The sequence below is a fragment of the Notolabrus celidotus genome, chromosome 2, assembly GCF_009762535.1.
Source record: "Notolabrus celidotus isolate fNotCel1 chromosome 2, fNotCel1.pri, whole genome shotgun sequence".
NCBI classification, from domain to species: domain Eukaryota; kingdom Metazoa; phylum Chordata; class Actinopteri; order Labriformes; family Labridae; genus Notolabrus; species Notolabrus celidotus.
Window position 1 is genome coordinate 25,576,902 of NC_048273.1, and position 20,640 is coordinate 25,597,541.

Sequence of the window (20,640 nt, forward strand, 5' to 3'; positions counted from 1 at the left end):
TGTGTATGGGATATAAAGTGGAAAAGCTCTTGAGTGGTCAGAGGAACAGAAAAGCACTAAATAAGTACAGCCCGTTTGCATGCAAAATTTATGAGAAACAAAAACATGGACAAGTGGTCAGAGTGAGCGAAGACCACAAAAAACACAAACAAAACAGTCTTCACTGATGCCCTGTTTTAAAGCATACATTTTCACATTCCTGAGCTCACTGTGTGACCGCTGCTGAGGCCCCGACCTGCAGGTTGAGCACCGTTGCTGAGGTGAAACAGCCTCTAGTTGAAATCACTCAGTCACCAACTACTGTGGTATTATCTGTCTGCCTGGCAGCCTGCCACTCCTGTCATTACCACAGGGGCCAGATCTGTTCAGCTAATGGTATCCTTCACACAGGCATGCACACTCACACACACTGCAGAAACACACACATGTATGCATCCTCCAAAAATGCCAAGTCAACATCTGACCCCGAAAAAGAGCATTCCAGAGAGAGCACCTTCAAGATGAAACACATGAACACTGACACTGCATCCAGGCGCAGATTAATTTCATCATATTACTGCTTTTGGCTACAGTGTATGATTACGTGGCTGGAATAAGAGTCTATATGTTAGTGTGTGTGTGTGTGTGTGTGTGTGTGTGTGTGTGTGTGTGTGTGTGTGTGTGTGTGTGTGTGTGTGTGTGTGTGTGTGTGTGTGTGTGTGTGTGTGCCAGGTACTTTCCTCGTTGGCAGGAAAGAAAAAGAGATGCTCTAATTAAACAATTACAGGGTAAAATAGGAGGCATCAGTAAAACACACGTGCATCCTTATCTCATATTTCACATTTTTGCGGCATATTTGTTGGAGGGTGTGTTTAGTTGAGATACTGCTGTGTCAGGGGGCACTGGGATAACCATTCAGCTCGACACACTTTTCCACCTTGTCCAAATGAACCACTCATTGTGTAGGCTAACTGTGTCCCTAACTCTACAGTAACTCATAAATGTGTCCTTAAAGGCCTACTCATCTGTATTATACTAAAGTTGAACAACAAAACATGTCCCTGTACAACAGCTTGGACTGAAACAAGTGTTATTTTACTCCACTGATACCAGTAACGCTATGATAAAGCCACTGTGATTCATTATAAGCTGTAAGCTACAGTTCGTGTTCACTTTCAAACACACTGCCTTTAATGTTACATGATCGCTCTGTTGCGCTCGTTATTGCTATGATTTAATTCCTCCACAGGGAGATGTGCTTACTGTGTAGCCTTTGGGCTGTTTGTCACAGTGTTATTAGCACAGCTACTTATTGTGTTGCATTTGCATCTACAGCAAGGGCCTTCCTCTTTCTAATTCTCATCCTCTCTGCTCCTTTTCTTCCTTTCCACAGTTATTAACTTTTCCCAAAAAAACAATAAATAGAAAGTAAAATACCTGGCATGCTGGTAACAGGTGAGCACCAAGTGGCAGCCTCTAGTGTTGAATAATGAAGCTAATGTGGAAGTGCAAACAGCTGCAGTTCCTTGGACCATCCCACAGGGGGATGGTTCCAAAAAGCCACAAAATCTCTTTGGGTCCCACACTGAGATGTTTAATTTTTACAGCAGAATTAAACGTGTTTATAGCCTGACTCAGAGAACAATTCTGGTCTGTTCAACTCATGTCTTATTCAAACAGACTGTACAGGCAGTGATTTGTTTACAGTTCATCGTTTTTGATGATATTGAGGCTAAGAATTATTCATGTATTTGCATAAGGAGCATGGTTGGTTAAATGTCAGGTGGACAGGAGGTGTAAGGCCCCTCTGCTTCATGTCTTTGCCTCTTTTAAGACTGATCAGAAGTTACTGATAGTTGGAATCAGCATTTCTAATTTGAAGACTGCTTTGAGCTACATAACGCCTCCACAGAAACCAATGGGTGATGTCACTGAAACTACACCCACATTTGTGGTGAGAGCAGCCACACAGCCAGCATGAGCATTGAATAATAACTGCAGTCCAATGACTGTCCGCCACAGGAGTTCATCATTGGTGATAAAAACACTTTATTTAGGTGACCACACACGTTTTTTATCATCATACATTCAGCACTGGCCAAACAACTTTAACTTTGAAGTACCACAAACATGTGGCATTGGACAAACACAGAGCTCCTCCTAAAAAAGCTTGAGCAGGTGTCGCAGTCACATGAACCCTGCTTCTTCTGTTCCTGCTTCTATTTTGGTTGCTTTTTGGTCTACAGATGTGAAAAATCCAGTAGTTTTTCTGTGATACCCTGCCCCGAAAAGTTGAGATGTCAGCATTATTATTTACAAACTCTGGCTACCAAGAATGTATTTAAGCCTTTAAAAAGTGGCTCCTAGCTTAGAGATATTAGTGTTTACCTATCCAGATGCTCATAACTCTTCACTACTGTCTCTGTCCTTGTTGATTATTGGAGTATTAAGGATTCATTTTTAAATGCAGAGCCTCTCATGGATTCAAACAGCAGCATATTCACATAACAATCTATAAATAAATCCATTCTTCCTCTGTTCATTCATTCACTCAGCTTGCTTCTCTGAACTCTGCCAGCTTTGTCTTCAGCTCAGATCTGGTTTGAACTAAATGAGCTGAGGAAGTGTGTAATGTGAATACCAGAACACACACAGACAACACACGGCCATGCTAAACATGGACCGGCACGAGTTTTTACATTGTTCGTGTGTGTGTGTAAAAAAGAGAGACGCAGCAGGTGTTCATGCAGACAGCTTGTTTGCGTGTTTGTTGTCTCAGTGGACAGAGGTGTTGTCATGGTGGCAGCATGTTAGTTTGTGGACCAAATATAGAAGTTAAGCACCGACAATTACACACTTTCATAGCTGTTACAACTTTTAACCGGTGAACTCGTGTAAGGGCTGCGTTTCTGCAGGAGACTTACGTTTCTCTGCAACAAAATAGTCTGTTCAAATGCCAGATTTTAATCTATGGGAGATGTTGTTTACGTTGTTTTTTATGTTTTAAAACCAAACTTAACCCCTAGTAACATCTCACTTCTAGTCAAGCCATCATAAACACAATCTAAAGCCCTTTAGAATCAACAGCATCAGCAACACAAACATATCAACCTTAGGTAATACTTAAATACCAAGGATATTATACTCCAGCCTGTATACTCCACATTGAATTATCTCTTTGGCCACTAAAACACAGCGACCCATGATGAGTATGCTGTCAGTAGATTATGTTCGGCTCTGTGCAGATTGTTACCGATAATGTCACACTGACATCATGCATACAATCGTATATCATCCCTTTGTCAGAATTTTGCAGAGATTTTTTAAGTCCACCACCCTTCTATGTTAGATAATAAATGTCACATCTTACCAAAGAGCACGCACTGAACCAGGATAATCTCTCCTGTGAAGGTGACAGACTCATCAACATGACCCAGAGTTAATACTTAGTGTACTATAAACATGTTTCTCTGTCTGTCTGTTGTATCAGTGAAACCAACTGTGGAGTCAAGGTTATGCTATTATCTCAGATCAGGGAAGATGTTGTTCCCAGATTCAGGATTCTCCAACATAAAAACATTAAAAAAAGAGAAACACTTGAGGGTTAAACTTGGGATGTTATGATGTCTGTTCTCTGCTCAACACAGTCTTTTCACACTTTTCTAAACATGTGGCTGGTACATATAATTTACTCTGTGTTTTTAGCTGTTTTCCACTTTGACTTGATGGTAGGGGTGAGTATTGCCAAGAACCTCAAGATACGATACGCATCACGATATACCTGGGTCACGATATGGTAGTATCACGATATATCACGATATCACAATATCATGATATATTGCAATATTCTACAGTGACAGTGTGGTTCCAAAAGACAGAGCTAAGTCAGCTTTAAAATGTTCAACATGTGACATTAAAACTAATGGTTAAAAATAGTTTCAGATAGTGCTTTTTGAGTACTGTATTGATCTGAATATAACAGACTGTGAATATAATGTTGTGTTCACACCAGATGTGAATACAATCATTAGCTTGCTTTCTTTGTGCATAGTTGATGACTGGGATGTTTTGTGTTTACTCTACTAATTTGCGTGAAAAGCTTGTGCCATTTGCGTGTAAGTGAGTACCCAATGACGTGAGGCCGGTTGTACTAACTGGGGAAAGGCTAACTTGCTAGTACAACCGATAGCTGGAATCAAGTAACAGACAAAGGATTTCACAACTTACCAGCTAATCTGACCTCACTGACTTTCCTACAAGCAGCAGGCTCCCTTTTATTCATGTTTCAAAATAAATAAATAAATAATGAAAAACAGGTGCTGCCTTACACTTTTATGGCCACACTTAGACAATATCAATCTTTCCTCTATTTTCCAGATGAATAAACCTGCGTCCTTCGTACTTCACATCATGCGAGTCTGGAGGATCTCCGTGTTTCAGATTTATTTGCTGAAGATCAGATTTTTTAACTCTCAGGAATAAAGCCAATGTAGCAAGATGCACGTTGAACACTCTTAACAATAAATTGCTCATTTAAATTAAATAAGACATGATCACATGTGTAAATAAGGCACCCAAATATTGGTTTTCAAACACCATATTAATTAAAATAACATGCAGTCTATTGGATAGATGATGGATACTCTCACGCACTTAAAGACTGTCATTATGGGCTAGTCATTTTTAGTCATTACACTCTGTTGCACTGTATTTTTTGGCTGTTTATCGTTCAAACCGTTTGGCAAGAAAAGCAGCACTCTTACTTTTGGTAAATCTTAAATATATAAACAAGATCATTAAACTTGATCTTATATTGTAAACGGTGTTTTACAAAGACATGAAAGTGATTAAATTACTCAAAAGGAACCACCCTACATTTTAGATTTGCTCTGTACAATCGCTCCAGGCCGCTGCATGTTGTAACCTTCACAGACGCATGTTACGTAAGAGTTGCTGCTGTCAACTCTGCAGTGATGTGGGGTGAATTTTAATAACTGACAGGAATCCTTTCCACAGAAACTATCATAGCATGAGTCAGAAAAATTACAGGATTTCATTCCACCTGAACAAATGTACTTGGACAAACAATTTGTCTTTTCAATTTGAAGACCCCGAGGCTGCAGCAGGCTGCAGGAATGAGGAGTGTACTAAACATTCGACTGTTTACGCTTCACACTTTTTAGATCAGAAACACACACAGACATGAAACAGTTCAATAAGGGCAAAGAGGGAGTGAAGGAGGAGAACGGGGGAGGAAATAGGGAGATGAGGAGTTGATGGAATGAGGGGGAGAGATGAAGGAGAAAGGACGATGAAATCTGGGAGAGTGCCTAGAAAGTTAATCTCCTTCTGAGGAATAACAGAATAACAGAAATACCTAAAATCTTTACATAGAGAGGAACCTAAATTTAAGAAAATCAAATGTTTAGATTTTTGTGATAAACTCTGATAGAAGTTCTCAGATCCAATTATACACAAGTGTCATCTCCACTAGGTGGGGCAGCCAATCCCATTTATTTAATAGTTTAGGAAACTTGGGTGCCCGGAGGTGGATTGGTGGTCAGTGATCAGAATGAGTGACTCAGCGAGGCGCCGTGCCAACGCAGTGTGCCAAGTCAGGGCTCGGCCTTTAGACTCACATTAACAGGAAGAGCTGGAAATGGCTGCCCAAGTGTGTCATTCTTCAAACTGGTTTTAAAACTGTGATAAAGTAAACATTTTGATCTGAAACTGAAGATTAAATCTTGATCCTCCTGGCTTCCTCTCCAGTAGTTCACTCTGTACACAACGTCAAACTTCTAAAAATACTGCAGGGAATTCACAATGGAGGAAAATCCAGAGACTTTACGCTCTGCTTTTACTTTCAGTTTTGAATGCATCCCCCTCCTCCATTATGTGTCATTACTTATATGTACTGCTTACCACTATTTAACCATTTGTAACATTTGTATACATCTTAAATTTGTATTACATCTTTATTTATCTATTTTTATTTTTACTTATCTTATTTTACTTATTGAAACTTCTCGATTGTACTCATATCTGGGTTGCTGCAACAACCGATCTCCCCCCCGGGGATCAATAAAGTAATATCATATCTTATCTTGATGCCATAAAGCTGGGGTTGGTACTCAGATTTAGATAGACTTTTTGTCATACTGGTTAAAATGATCTTTATGTCCCGATGGTAATCAATACATAATGTGTTCTTAAAAAAAGAGGTAAAAAAAAGCTTCTATCTACAGCCGGAGTAAACCTGGGAAAACATCAACCAATCACCGTCATTAGGGTCCAATTTATGAAACCAATCAAACCCTGTCCTGCCATTCTGTCCGACTCCTGCTCCCTCTGCTCCCCCTGCCTCTACTGACTGCCCCTCTTGCTCGACCTCGGGCCTGTCCCCTCTGACCCGATGAGGTGCTTTGCTCAGGACTGTAGCACGGATCAGAGTCTAAAAAGCACTCAACACGGGGGCTCTGACAAGCAAAATAATTAATGACATCTAGTAAGTCCTACAGAAATTTATATTGTAGCGTCCGTCCGGACGCTGTAGGGAGGACAAGCCAATTCGTGAACACGTTGAGCTTTACTAACCAGTCATTGTCGGCCGTGATCACGCCAACCAACAAAGCAACAATCAATGTTTGAATTCATGAAAAACTTCTCTTGTCTCTCTCTTCCGCTCGCTGTGAGTTGTGAGTACTAACAATAGCCATGTCTGTTTGTGTTTTAAACTTTCACGAGGACTGGTTTTGAATCAGTCACTATCATTTGGTCGTGAATCAGCTGCGCTCGTGCATATGAGCGGGGGCGTCGTTTATGAGGAGCTCTGAGCGGCCCCGAGGGGAGGGGAGAGGGGTTAGACGGAGTATTGAGGAAATGCTACATTCAAATTCATGCTAGTTTTCCGTGACTATCAACCCTAGCTTTAACTAAAGTAAAATACTTGAAAATGTTTCCCAACTAAACCTCAGTCTGATATCTGACTCTGTACAAAAGGCTTGACCAGGTCTGTGACAAAAGGGTCGATCAACTGAACGTGAGACACACGGCTGATTTGCAGAGACACTTGTCACAAAAAGCATCAAAAACATTTTTGACATTAAGACTTATGATTTGAACTGTTTAATGCTATCCAAAGTCACCATGTCACGGACAGAAAAAATATGTTTGTGGTTCCAGGTTGGAAACATGTTTATTTCTGCTGTAAGTTTGGTATTTTAAAACAGGGCCTGATGGGGATTGACTCACCATTGGAGCCAGCCTTTAGTGGCCACCTTAGGAACTGCAGTGTTTGGGCATTCTTCGTCAGCTTTATTTTTCAGCCTGAAGGTTTTTGCCGTTGATTTTTTCAGATGTGTCATGGAGCCCAACCAAGGCAGTCACCTTTTTTTAAAATGGTGACTCAAACTAACTTTCGGTCAACTTAGAAACCGGTTAAGAGGTGGAGCTGAGGCACACCTTTAGCTTCCTGGCAAACAACTACAGCGTGCCTTTCTCCCACAAATCAGACATACCCTCTTTTATTCATAATAGTACATTGGTTTAGCCTTAAAACAATAAAAGCTGCTGAATTATAAAATAAATTTAAAAAAGTCAGCCCCCCAGTGCTTCACCAAAAGAGAACTTAACTACAGAGACCAGATGTTACTGTACTTATAAAGTCTCTTTCACACACCAATGCATACAGCTTATTATAACAAAATCATATGATCAGTTATTTAAACCTGTTAAAGTCCATGTAACAGTTAAGGGACTGAAAAGGTTGATGCTCTCCTTTCCAAAAATAAGGATGGGGAATTGTCTCTGTGCCTGCTTCCTGAAAGCTTTGTACTTCCAAAAACAAGCAGATAAGATCCTCCATCACAAAAAGCAGCTCAGAAACACATCAGTCAGGGATTACAGTCATGCTGAAACGACAAACCCCTTCCTCCCAGTTTTTGGGGGGTTTAGGTGATTCAGGAGATAATGACAGATTACACTCCTGACTCACCGTACACCTTCCTGGAAATACCACCCTCACACACACAAACATGCCAAGAATTTCACATGCCTGTGTGACATATTTAGTTTAGCTAAAGGAAAATATGAAACTCACCTTCAGCTGGATATTTTTACTCCCTTAACTGTTCCACCATCTCTACATGAGACCAAGAGTAACATGAAGGCTTGGGCTTAACATTCATGCCTGTGCTCCAACAGAAACCTAACATTGAATATTTTTCACTGGAGGCATGTTCCAAAGCAACTAATTTCATAGAGAATAATTTATTCAATACGCCTAAACACAGGATCCCAGATTCTGCAGGTTAATGATGTCAAAAGCTGCGTTTCCACCAAGTAGTCATGTTTGGTAGGTTACATAATTGTTGGCGTTTCCACTATCAAAAGTTGGGATTGGTACCAAAGTAACAGATTTATATCGTCCTACTTCTTTGGCACCCCTTCGATCCGACCCTTAACATGTTGCTCGACACACTGCAATCTATTGATTGAGAGAGAGGATGATCATACTGGATAATATCTCTCCTAACCTGATGTTATTTGATCAGTATTTACCTTAATAACTTAATGACTCTGTTTTAACGGATTATGCTTTCAGGTGTTGGACAGGAGTCAGGATCAGTCTTGTTAGAAAACTATCGGCTGAGCAGAGGGAGGGGTACGGATATGGATATAAAGGGAATTGGAGATTGCACAAGACAAAATATTTCCTGTAACCTGACGTTATTAATGATTAACAGCGTATCATGATGCCAGCTGTCATCTGTGCATGTTTTCATCCAGGTAGTAGAGCATTTTAGCATCATGGCAATGCTCATTAAAACGCCAGATAGTGGAGGATGGCTTTGTTAAAGCTATACATGACACATAATCGGCATTTCAGGCCTACAACCATAAATGCATTATAGTTAGTTCAATCTACAAGTAATTCTGGTGCAAAGTAGTGAGGGTGTTTTATCATTGACTCACCTAAACTGGTACATCCCTAGTTCCATGATTTTCTTGGTTTTCCCTTTATGGATTAATTTGTATGTTTTTGTACTGAATTTGGAGTTTACATTTTTAAAGGAATAATACATAATATGAATAAGACAGATAACGAAAAACCTCCAACACCATGAGTTCAGTTTTGGCCCTCATGCACTGCAGCAGCTTTCTCAATCTTAACAAATGTGATGTCAAGATCTAAAGACCTACATCAGAGTGTGTGTGCGTGTGTCTAATGCGGGGCTGTTTAATCATCTCAACTTTCATAGCGACAGGATGGACTCCTTGTATTGCCTGAAAGGAAACATGCACACACACACACACACACACATACCTGCACACTCATGCACGTGTCTGGGTGTTATCAACTCTAGACAATACAAAGGAACAGGAGGACAAAGACAGGGGAGAGTGTCGTCTTGAGGGCCAACACACACACATAAATGCACACACACACACACACACAGTCAACATGACCTCATACCTGATGTTATGACACAAGCAAAGCTCTTTTACTTGTTTCTTCCTCCTTAATAGATGATTTTTTTTTTTTCCAACATTTCTGCCAGTATTTGAAAGCAAAAAGTAGATTTAAGCTCGGACAATGAGCTGATTTATGCTTCAGCTGACACTGTGTCAAGTGGTTAAACCTCATGAGTCTTGAGTGCACCTCAAGTTGCTCAAACATGCCCCGAGAGTGCGGTGATCAGGTTTTTTCTTTTCTCATCCCCTCTCTGCAAATAGCAACATTAGGTCACATCTAAATCTTTTCTAAGCACTGGACCAGTCGGTGGTGTTTGGCGTTAAGAGCTCCCAAACAAAAAGACTCAGAGGCATGAAATATGAGGCTGTGCAGGGAACACTGAGGAGAGGAGGAGGACGAGGAGGAGGAGGGGAGGGAGAGTTTTGTTCGGTGCTAGGTTCGAGGGGGGGTTAAGAGACAACTGGGCTTAAAAAGAAAGAAAGAAAACTCCCAAACACAGCAGCAGCAGGAGGAGGGGCCGGGCACTCGCAAATCACTCCCCAGAGAGACAGAGAGAGAGAGAGGGAGAGAGAGGGGAGGGCAGGGCTTGTGATTGTGTAGTGCTACTTGTTGTTGCCTGCCTGAAGGAGCGTGAGTGTGTCGTCTTCCAGCCGGTCATTCAGATACTCAGTCATTCAAACTTACTTTGATATGGAATAATAACTCTGATAGAAGTTTAAGAGACTAAAAGAAAAACTAAAGCAAAAGTTGCAAGAAGGAGAAGAGGTCACGCTGACAGGTAGGAGTGGAAATCTGTTTGTTAATGTGTGCATAAACATTCATGTAGGTGTGTGTAGGAATGTGTGTATGCTGGTGATGGCAGGGCAGACAGAGGTGACACGTTTTTGGTCATCTTAACCTTTTTCATCGGAGTTTTCATCATCTAAACTAAAAGTTAAAACGTTTCTGTGGCTGTTGTGATATTTCACCACACTGCCTTTTCTCCTCCTTATCTCTTTGCTAAATTGTTTACTTGTTGCAGTGACTTAGATTTGCTAAGGGATTTTTTGAGCAATATGTTGCCATCCCAAGACACTGGGTGTAACTGTGGTTGCTGGGATTGCTGTGACTGGTTTGGAAATGCCTCCAGGAAGTAATTACATGAAATGTGACGGATAAGATTGAGATCTGCCACTGAGATTTAAGCTTGTGTAAATGTGTTTTTGGGGCTGTTTTGTTATCGTAAAGAGTAGGTTTTCAGCTCTCAGTTTTTGTGTGGCTGCAGTCAACCATTTGATTTTGTTAAAGATGAATCTAAAAATTGTTTTAATGATAAATTGATTAATTGTTCGGTGTAAAACATCTATTTCCCCTTCCTCAAACCCTAATGACAAATTCTAAGAGCGCAAAGTGATTTCTACTAAATGTAGATTTTTATCAAAACCAAAGGAAGGATTTACAAAAAGCGGCATCTTCTTCCTTTTAGATGAAGAGAGGGAGCAGAAATCAAACATTCAATGCAACAGATTTGTCCTCATTTTAAATGAAGAAAACAAGAAAAAAGGAAACAAGTCAAAGAGAAAAAACAGGGTAACAACTAAAAGATACGTAGCCCTCCCCTCAAAAAAGGGGTTAGTACTGTCATACAGTTATCAGTATAGTCTTGTTAAAGTGCTCAAGATTACTTCAAAGTTAGGATCAGATTCTCTCTATATGAAAGAGTTTTTCTTCCATCCATAATTGAACAGGTTGGTGGTTCTGCTTTTTACCAAAGTGTTAAGGTTTGGCTTTTTGTTCTAATAAGAGTGTATGATATTAGTTGAATTTCGTACTACAAGTAAAAATGTGTAGAGGGAGCAGAGGAGGTACCTGCACACCAATTGGCCTGGGCCGATAAGCCACAGAAAAGGCCCTACAGGCTCTACAGGCTGGGATAAATGTAAAAATAGTCCCTTGATAAAGATGTCAGTGAGACAAAAGCTGCTCAAAGTGCAAAAAAGGTGAGAAATAACAGCAGCGAACATTTCAGTCCTCGACCATCATCAGTGCTACTCTTCAAATCTTTTTTTAGCACTAACGCAACCAAAAGTCAAGTTTGTATGCCCGGATTGTGCAGTTTCACAACACCTGGACACACCATTTGCACAACAAGAGCATTCAAGTGTTAAATGTGTTAAATACTTGATTCTGATGGGACAAAACCTCAAAACTAGGGTTGTTGATTCTCAACAGTAAAGGTGATGCCTGCAGGGACAACCTGATCACACTCGTCATATCAAATAAAATCTTTTTAATGAAGTATGGCACATTTCACTTCTGCCTGTTGACCCTGTTGTAAAAAACGTAAGTTTCCGTTAGCATGCTAAATCAGTAAGCTAAAGCTAGACACATGAAGGAGGGCTGAATGAGGACAGAGGTCAACACTTATTCCTAAATGATCTCTTACATAGATAAATCTGACAGATGCTGTAATGATAAATTCATTGCTGTTAAGGGTATAAAATCTCTTTCCCCTTCCTCAAACACTAACCACATTTTCCCAGAGCCTGAGTCATCTTCTAATGCTGCTGTATTCAGAAGTGAAATACTTTTCATTTTAGATTTACAAAAAGCAGCATAATCATTTCTTTAAGAATCAATGGATGTTTGCTTGTTGCACTTGAAAAATCCCAAAAATAATTTATTAACATTTACAGAAATGGATGTCAGATCTTTCCTCCAATGACTAATCAACTGACCTTTGCAGCTTTGATTCTCTGCAATCAATCCTCAACCCTTCATTAGCAGATCCACACTGATACCATGAATGAGTGCAAGTTCATTAGTATTTGTGGTGGCATATGATCTCAAACGTGAGACATTAACCAAAGAGGCCTTTAACACCAACCCTGACTTTGACACTTTCTTTGTCAGAAACACTCTGACAGGTTAAGTGAAGCCGCTCAGGTTGAAGTTCTGACCTCTAAGTTATGAGAACACATCTTTAAACAGCAGCCTCCACTAAGACGATGACAGAGGCTGACATGTGTGCATGTGTGTGTGTGTGTGGTGTTGAGTTTTGGTGCAGACTAACACACACATGCAGCAGGTTGTTTCAGACATTAGTCAGAGTCGTGTCTGAACCCTGCAATGACTCTAAACTGAGCAAATAAGATTCAGCTTTAAATGAATGCGTAGATGTGTGTTTAACAGAATCACAGAGCTTTTACTTTGTGTACTTTCAGTGTTAACATTCTGTGTGTGTGTGTGTGTGTGTGTGGGTGTGGGTGTGTGGTGTTGTGTTTCATGCCCCACTGAGATGAGGTGTTTGGTATTCCAGCCAGCCGTCGACACCGTTCAACCGGTGTCAAAGTCTGACTGTAAAGGTCGGAAATCAAAGTGCACATATACACATTTTACAGCATTTACTTACAAAGTTTAATCTTAGGATCAAGCAAAGTTAGACCTTTTATGCAACCATGCTTCTTCTCAGAAAATATTACACCCCTAATCTCTGTCTTTGAGATTATTATTGATACGATTTGTTAAAAGAAAGTTAATGCAGAGTTGTCAGACTCAGAGAGAAAGACACTGACTCTGATTATTGTTCATGCCAGTTAAACACTTACAACTCCATCCACTGATAAGTTATTAAGTTTTACTTCCAAGCTTTCTTGCAAATTGTGGCTGCACATCTTGAAGTCATTTTAAAGATACTTACATGTGTCCCCTGTTTTTAAATGTAAGTATGATTTTTAGATGCAGCACTTTTACTTCAGATTGTTGATTTTTACACAGCTGTGTTATTTAGTCTTCATTTAAAGAGCATTATACTGAATCACCTCTGACTGAATCAGCTGAGTGTTCCTCAAGCCCGCACATTTTCCTCCACACCGTCCAGCTCTGCGTGTGTGTGAGACAGGACAATGATTCAGAATTATTAAAGGGCAGCTTCTGCTGTGGGATTTAATAACAGCCTTATTAATATGTTGCACACACACACACATTTACACACACAATCACACACACTGGTGGGCCCACGCACTGAAGAGCGCAGTAGGACACCTCTCTCTCTCACTCTAACAAAGACTGGCTCTACACAGCGGTCATGTGACAGTTGTTCCCATTGTTCACTTCTGGCCAGGGGTGGTTTTGCTAATGCAGTGATGTGTGTGTGTGTGTGTGTGTGTGAGAGAGAGCAGGAAGACACATTAAGCCTGCTAGAGGAAACCCCTCTTTCCCAGGCATGTTGATGTTGTTGTCTCAGTTTTAAGTGTGTTTTTGTGTTAACAAGAGGACTTGTAAGATGTTGCCACTTAGATATGGATTCCCAAACATGCAGAGTGGCCCGTGTTACTCAGATATTTAATTAAATGGGACCTGTTGAATCACCCGGTCTAGAAAACCACTGCTTCAGTGGACCAACAGAACTTTCTGACTGATGTGTGTGGTTAGCTGGAGGGACTGGGGGAGAGCTTACACCACAACACTGAATTAAATCAAGTTAAACATATCAAAAGGGGAAAGGATGTCCGATTTTCTGTGAGATGTAATTATAGAAGGAAAGAGGGATTGAAAAGAGTAGGAGGAGCAAGAGAGACAGAGAGAGATGCTGGTTTTATTTGCAGTATTCCTTCATAATGAGCCTCTGTCTAAATGTTTATACTGCCATTTCCTCTTCCTGTTAATCTGCCATTCTTTCCCACCCAGAGCCTTCTGTTTGTGTGTGTGTGTGTGTGTGTGTGTGTGTGTGTGTGTTTGTGTGTGTGTGTGTGTGTGTGTGTGTGTGCGCACGCTAATGTTCCTAAACCAAGGTCTCTAGTAGCATCAGAGTCAAATCTACACTCAACGCAGACTGTTTTGTCTTTAATCAACAGTTAAGGAAAAAGCCTCTGATTGGTTGACAGCAAGTGTCCGTTAAATAGGTATTGTTGTAAATCAGGAAGATTTATCCATTGTCAAGCCCCTTTTAGCTTATTTTGAATAAAATCCTCAATAAAGCCTCCAAGAGATCTAAGAAGTGCAGCTTAGTAAATGTCCCAATGTTTGGGATGGACAATATTATCTGCAAAATATCTGTATCAATCAGCCTATCAAAGCTTTAAAAGTTAATTATTGGCATCTGCAGATATAGTGACATAATGTTCAAAACTATGTGCTTGCAATGACAGCTTACGTGCACTGACAACAAGCATAAAAATATTGGGATGTTAGTATTATGAAGTATTTTAAAGTGTCGAGGAACTGAGAGTAAGACAGCTTTTTGCCGTACTTATGAAGCTGATGTGGAGGAGCAAACCGACACACGACCAGCTTTGTCTCCCAACGTACAACAAACGTTTCTGATTGTCTCCAAAAGTCATAAAAGACTAAATAAATTCAGAGTTTTTTCCTTAGCATGATTCATTTTGAAAATCTAAACATAGAGAGTTCAAAGAACTAACACTACGTCATATTCCTTATGTTACATGGTGCTTGCGATCTATTCCAACCTTTGTCGTGTGTGTGTGTGTGTGCACGCGTGTGTCGTTTCTTTGTGCTGGTGTGAGATGTAGCTTGCGGTTGAACAGCTGTAGGAAGAAGAGGATGAGACAGGCAGAAAGAAGGAGGGGATAAAAGTCTATTATGACAAGAGGTGGAGGGACAAAGGACTAAAAGAAGATGACCAAGTGAATAGGCAATAGAAGAGCTGACATCATGTCGGACGGACAGAAGGAGGGAGGAGACGTCTGATGGAGGAGGGGAGGATGGGACTCAGGATATAAAGAGAAAGGGAAAGATGGATGAGCGGCGATAGAGTCAAAAAGACAGAGGGGGGATTTAATTAGGAGAAAAATATGAAAGAAGATGGAGGGACAGGAAGTTAAAGTGATGGAGGAAGAGTGAGTGAGATATCTCACACCTTCACTCCACGTGGAAATAAATCCACATGAATTATTTATGTCTTTATAAGATTCATCCTCAGAGTATTCATGTCTGTTTTCCCTCAGTGAGAGTCCATCCTTTCTCCTCTGCAGGGGAGTGTGTGCATGTGTGTGTGTGGCAGATGGTCAGGGCCACACACACACACAGCTGACCATCCCTGAGGCTCTTATAATAGGTCCTGCTCCTGTAGTCATTCAGCCCCTCAAAGGAATCCACACTCTGACCCAGCATGCCTCAGCAGGACTTTTACACTGTCTTTGTGTGTCAGAGTGAGTGTGTGTTTGAGTGTGTATAAACTTTACATGTTTTGAAGTGGTCAGCTGTTCCTCCCCTAAAACCTGTGTTTGCATTTTTATTGACATTCATCATCACAAGCTGGTGACCCACTTACCCTCCAGTTACCGTAAGCAGGAGATTTATATTCCACTCAGGGTTTTCTGTACTGTAATAGCAAAGGTTTCTAGTAGAGCTGCAACTAACGACTAGCTAGTCGAAAAGTAATCGATTATCTAAACATGTATTCGACTGATTGGAAAATATCAGCATTTGAATCGAACATAACTCTTTTAAACTACATTAAAAATCTTAATTCAAGACACATGATTTAGTTTTAAAGTGTAGCGTGGTTAAAGTTTGCTCCCCTGTTTTGTGGGAGGAGAGGAAGAGGAAGAAAAAAATGAAGTGTTCAAAGGTAAAGATTTTAAGGTGAGGGACTGAAAATGTAAAACTCACAGAGTGGCCCTCACTTTGGACTTTTGCAGGCAGCTCTGTTCTCTGCAGCATTGATTCAAATTTTCACAGACTTTCAACATTTTATTACATGGCGGTGATGCATCGCTTGCTGCCATGTTGCTATGTTTGCCGCCTGTTGCTTCCCGGTCACTGTTCCGCATGTGTCACTCTCAGCAAAGATAGTAACGATGCAAGATGTCTCACTCCCAATCAAGAGCTGGAAAAAGCACAGCATGAAAACATGTCGAGTACATCACCCATGACTCATCGACTTTTCAATTCATATGCAACTAATTTTATCCTCATCAACTATGTATTGTTGCACCTTTAATCTCTACTAACATCTGTAATATAACAGCTAAGATCAGTATTGTATTAACGAAGGGCGAGGCCTTTTAATTCATTAAGAAATGCTTGATTACTCCTCGAAGTTGTGCCAGAGCCATGGATTTAGGTATTTCTTTTAGACACCCTGGTAGACACATGTAGGTTGAAACTGTTCAGAAATTGTCCTGTTTCTTTTTTTTTCTTACTAGAAATACTCTGATTAAATAACAGCATTTCAACTAAATAATCAAAGTCTGAAGAGATCCCAGTGGCTCACTTCCCTCACTCTTTAGTATATTTATATTTTTTGTTCCTTTTCAAGACCTTTTGCTGTTCTTTAAGGGGCAGTGACTGAAAAGGACACCTGTGCTGCCTGCAACGACATTTAACATTTACATGAGAGGTAATGGTTGTAAGTTAGAAATAGCACTTATTCAAAAATACAAACGCTACAAAAAATATGCTTCCATTTAAAGAAACGCTGCAAAAAGCCCCCCTGCAAGAGCAATGATAGTAAATGCAACATCACATTGGTAGAGCTCCAGGCCTGAAGGGGGCACTTAGTGGAACAGGAGTTTGGTTATAAGTATTTTATGGAGAAAGTCATGTCCAGGGGAGAAGTGGGTTGCTTTGGGAGTTGAGATTATACCCAGTGAGTAAGTTCAGGATGACTTTGTTCACTTCTTTTACATATTTTATGCCTTTCATTTATTTTCCAGGCAGCCAAGTTTGTCAAGGTTAAAAACAGCACCTTCTGCTTCTGAGGTCTAAATCTGGTGAAGCTATTACAGTGCAGAGCCCCACAGTTTCCTCTCTGCACTTTCTCTGATCATTATCAGGCTGCACAAACACAGACACAATAACAAACACCAGCACGGTTACTCGGCTCAGATTCTCAGGTCCGATGAGATTAGAAATGGGACTGGTTTGAGGAATCTGGTACTGTCCGGTCTGCCAACATGTCTGTCAGCTGATGGTATCTCAGTTTGTACAGTGTGACTAACTGCTGCCTGCTGACTGATTCAGAGCAGTCCACTCATCATCACGCAGCAGGGGAATTTATCAAGAACTTGTCTGCTGTTTTGCATCACTGCCAACCTCCCTGTCATGCACATCTCTGGGTATTTATGTCTGTGTTCATCCATCATGGGGCAAGAGCTTTTTCATGAGCTGAGAAAAAATATGTTCATCTTATAAATTTGATTTGATTCCTCCTTTATTTAACCAGAGAAGTTTGTTAGGACGTCTCTCCTATCAAAAGAGTCAGGTCATGTGTGAAAACGGATTAAAAGTGCTATAATTTGAGCATCCCCTCCTGGTTTGCACTCCGTTTGTTGCATCAAAAGGCTCCTTGACTTAAGCAGAAGGTTGGACCTCTGCTCTCTCCTTGCTCTTGCCAAAAGCTGAAGTGTTGAAGATTTTTGTCTGATAAAATCCTGATTTGAAGCACAGCAGAGTTTGAAAACCAGCTGGAAAATGCTTACAACACAAGTTTCTAGAAAGCCCTGATGGGTCAGTCATGTTAAAGTGCTTTTCTTCATCTTCATAACAGTCTTTGTGATGGCATAGAAAATTGAAAGATCATCCATGTAAAGTTCAAATCTATCTGCCTCAGGCTCCTCGCCCTGGCTCTGCCTTTCATGTCTTCTTTCTAACATCTCTCTGCTGATTCCTCTCTTTGTTGTGATTTGGGGTTTGGGGGCCATTAGGGGCCATGTGATAGGGCAGGTAGTATCAGTGTTGTCATTACCCTGAGCTTACATGTACAGAGCCTGGGTCTGTTGAACGTGGTGATGTCATATAGCTTGTGTAGTGATGTAAGGAGGTTCTGTTGGTTGATAAGATAAATAATTGGAGCTGGCTTGGAGCGGGTTGGCTCTAGGACACCAGCAGCCTGTTGTACCAGCTGTGCATAAGTTGTTTCCTAAGTTAGGGTGTAAAGTCCTCACTAAACCTTACGTTGAACCTAGTTAGTTTGTAACGTAAGTTCTGTCATTGTTTGGTTTCACTACATAGACGTAAGGTTCATCTTAACTTGTAGACCGTAACGTCAAAAATAATCAAAACATTGTCGCAGTTCTGACGTTTACACTTCCAGCAGCCAATCAGAGGAAAGCACAAATTTTGATGCAGGGGTTGTTACGTTGTTAACTTTCATGCCTAATCGTTTCTGAACTGACCAACAGATTAAACAAACTTCCACCAACTGCAGCTACTATCATGGAACACAAAAACAGCTACCTAGGTCTTGATTAAGTGTCACAGTAAGGTGATAACTATAGCCTAAAGCCTTAATCTACGGTGTGTATAATAACAGTGACATCGAGTGGTAAAATTATCAACTTAATACTCAAATCTCAAATCTTGGTCATCATATTTTCAAAATAATATAATCTCTTGCGGATAACTAGTTGCCGAAGTAATATAGCTTGGAGAACCCTCTGTATCTCCTCATCCTCCAAATGGTCCCACCTTTCAAAGCAACGCGCCATGGCAGCCGGTACTGTACAGAGGACTTTACACCTCACCTACTAGGAGCTTGGTGTAAGAATTAGGTTGTAACTTAGGCTGACGTTGGCACTATCTCAGCTGGTGCAAAGCCCAAAACGTTAGTAGAGTGTAAACTCCATCCTAAATGAGAAATTATGTTCAAACTAGGTATACGTTTGAACTTACGCACAGCTGGTGCAACAGGCTGCAGAGCACCAGGTTGTGGAGGACATTAGGAAGCATGTCGTAGGCTACGTAACTTATACATGGAGGATATTGGTATGAGGGCAAATTCAAATTCTGATAAAATCAAGCCATATGAAATGTTAGTTTTTGAGTTATACTCTGCAGGAACAGTTCTTTACTAAACATTTCTATATCAGTTTAGGAAATAGAATAACAGAAACAGATAAAAACAAACTGTGAGATGATAAGATAAAGCATTATGTTCTTATTCAGAAGTGTTTCTTCACGTATTATTGGGTCAGGGACATTGTAATCCTTTAAGATAGGTGTGAATGAAGTTGTAGTTTCACAATCGTGTTTCAAGTCTCTGAGCAGCACCAGTGCTCACACCACAAATTGATGATTTTTATGAGAAAAAAGGGAAATAAGACCCCCTCAGTGTCTCAACTGAAAAAGTCAGACTTAAAAAATTGTCCCTTAGAGCCGTCAGTTTTTAAATTAATGGTCGGATTTTCTATTGTAGGTCTTATACTGAGACTGATACTAAATATAGTGTATTTCATAACCGGTTAAAAACTCCTCACACATCATGAAATCATGCCTTCGTATATTTCATGGTGAGAATTTCATCACTACGCTGATGTTTTGTAATGAACAGCTTTATTTCCCTGCAGCCTGTTTGTTAGTGTATTTGAAATTGTGTCAGCCCTGTGAGTGTGTGTGTGTGTGTGTGTGTGAGTGTTTGTGTGTGTGTGTGTGTGTGTGTGTGTGTCATGGTGGGGTCATTGGGGGCACTTTTCTTTGTGGTGTGTATCGTGTATCATAATGTTTCATCTCAGTGACTGCAGTACGTCAGCATGTGTTTGTGTGTTTGGGATCACATGTCTTGGAGGTAGTAGTGTGATATAAGGTATTACACCTCACCTGTGCTTTGTGTTACTGAGGTTACGTAACTGTGTAATCTGGTAGGATTATTATGTTCAGATTTACCTGAAGTGATAGGTCACTTCACTTACTTTTCTTTGAGGTCAACACCTTAATTTGATGCTCAGTTTTTACCCTCTTACACCTCTCTTTTCCCTTTGTTTTTAGGTTTTTACTTCCTGCTGTGTTATGAGTTATTGCTTTGCAGTGTTGGGTAACGTTACTTGTGACTACATTACTGCCATTAAATAGTAACGCGTTGGATTCCTGCTTTACTTACAACCAAAAGTTAACATGTTAGAGTATACTTGCATTACCAAAAATAATTAAATATAAATAGCAAAGAGGAGGAGCAGAGAGGAGATGAAGGAGGGGAATAAGAAGTGGGTTTCATGAAGAGGTTTTACTTATAACATCTACATGGTCAATATCTGTATTTTTCTTTTATCTCTGGATATTGACTCGATGCTCCTTCCTGTTTGTGCTGCAGAAAATACGTTTTTGTCCCATTTTTCACAGACCGTTGTATTTTTATCCAATTTTCTACAGAAGTTTTCTTCCTGCACAATCGAAATTGGAAGGCATGTTGGCTTCTTCCACACATACCTCTTAAGAGTTAAGAGAACATCAACTCTGCAGCCACT

At 40.4% G+C, this 20,640-nt stretch overlaps 1 protein-coding gene across 2 annotated transcripts in view; it reads left to right on the forward strand.

Annotated features, from left to right (window-relative positions):
• The window catches only part of bcar3 (BCAR3 adaptor protein, NSP family member), an 84,237-nt gene that overhangs the window by 17,805 nt on the left and 45,792 nt on the right, over positions 1-20,640 (forward strand). The window contains exon 1 of one of the 2 annotated variants that reach the window (XM_034700156.1): positions 10,079-10,232. The exons of the other annotated variant lie outside the window; for it this stretch is intronic. The gene's annotated coding sequence lies outside the window, so the exon portion shown is untranslated. Of the gene's footprint in view, positions 1-10,078; positions 10,233-20,640 lie in introns of those variants that run through there. 2 annotated transcript variants of the gene reach the window in all.